The sequence below is a fragment of the Orycteropus afer genome, unplaced genomic scaffold (assembly GCF_000298275.1).
Source record: "Orycteropus afer afer isolate SDZICR_OR568_19922 unplaced genomic scaffold, OryAfe1.0 scaffold00037, whole genome shotgun sequence".
NCBI lineage: Eukaryota > Metazoa > Chordata > Mammalia > Tubulidentata > Orycteropodidae > Orycteropus > Orycteropus afer.
In genome coordinates, this window is record NW_006921624.1 from 14,155,543 (window position 1) to 14,156,673 (window position 1,131).

The 1,131-nt window shown below is 40.8% G+C and overlaps 1 protein-coding gene across 1 annotated transcript in view; it reads left to right on the forward strand.

Annotated features, from left to right (window-relative positions):
* FKBP15 (FKBP prolyl isomerase family member 15) overlaps window positions 1-1,131 on the forward strand; it is a 91,183-nt gene that overhangs the window by 55,458 nt on the left and 34,594 nt on the right. The window lies entirely within an intron of this gene.

Below are 1,131 nucleotides of genomic sequence, written 5' to 3' on the forward strand. Positions count from 1 at the left end.
GTCTTACTGGCTGTAACTTTGATGGTCTGACTCAGTGACGACTCCGTGTATTGCAGAGCAGACAGAGGGTCTTACTGGCTGTAACTTTGATGGTCTGACTCAGTGATGACTCCGTATATTGCAGAGTAGACAGAGAGTCTTACTGGCTGCAACTTTGATGGTCTGACTCAGTGATGACTCTGTGTATTGCAGAGTAGACAGAGAGTTTTTCAGTGACAACTCCATGTATTGCAGAGTAGACAGAGGGTCTTACTGGTTGTAACTTTGATGGTCTGACTCAGTGGTGACTCCGTGTATTGCAGAGTAGACATGGAGTCGTACTGGCTGTAACTTTGATGGAAGCAGGTCATGAGGACTGTTCTTCCGTAGTCCTGCTGGCTGGGTTCCAACTGGCAGCCTTTAGGTTAACAGTTGAGTGCAAATGGTCAGCCAAGGGGAAAAAAATGTTGAGAACTATTGATTTAGGCTAGAAATCAATTGTTACTGTATTCATTTCCTCTTACATGGGAGTTAATGTAAATTAGAATAGGCTTATGCTTAAACAGACCTGTGTTTAAACGTTTATCCTTACAAACTGTGTGGCCTTGAGCTGCCAATCTTTGTGAACCTTTATGTCTTATGTTTGTAGCTTAATCAAAATGGAGGTTATGATCATTTCTTTCGCCCTCTAGTTGGTCATCTCGTGCACTCCCTGTGGTGTGTATTCCCCAGTCTGAAGACTGTGCTTCGGACAAAGGCTTGTAGCACAGGGCCTTGTGCATAGTCTATGCCAAGTCAGAGTTAAATGAACTTGAATTTAGAACAAAAAGCTCCTGTTTTTTCTCTCTCCCCAATTATCTTCAGAATGCTTGTCTACTTAATTGCTCTCAGGCTTTCTAGAGAGTACTATCATCTAAAATGTACCTTTCCCTTAGTTTTTTGTTTATTTTAGACCAGTTTTAGGCTTACAGAAAAATTGTACAGGAGACACAAAAGACCTGTACAAAGAAAACTATAAAAAACTACTTCAGGAAACCATAAGAGATCTACATAAATTGAAGAACATCCCATGCTCATGGATAGGAAGATTGAACATTGTGAAAATGTCAGTTCTACCCAAAGCAATCTATACATTCAATGCAATCCCAATCC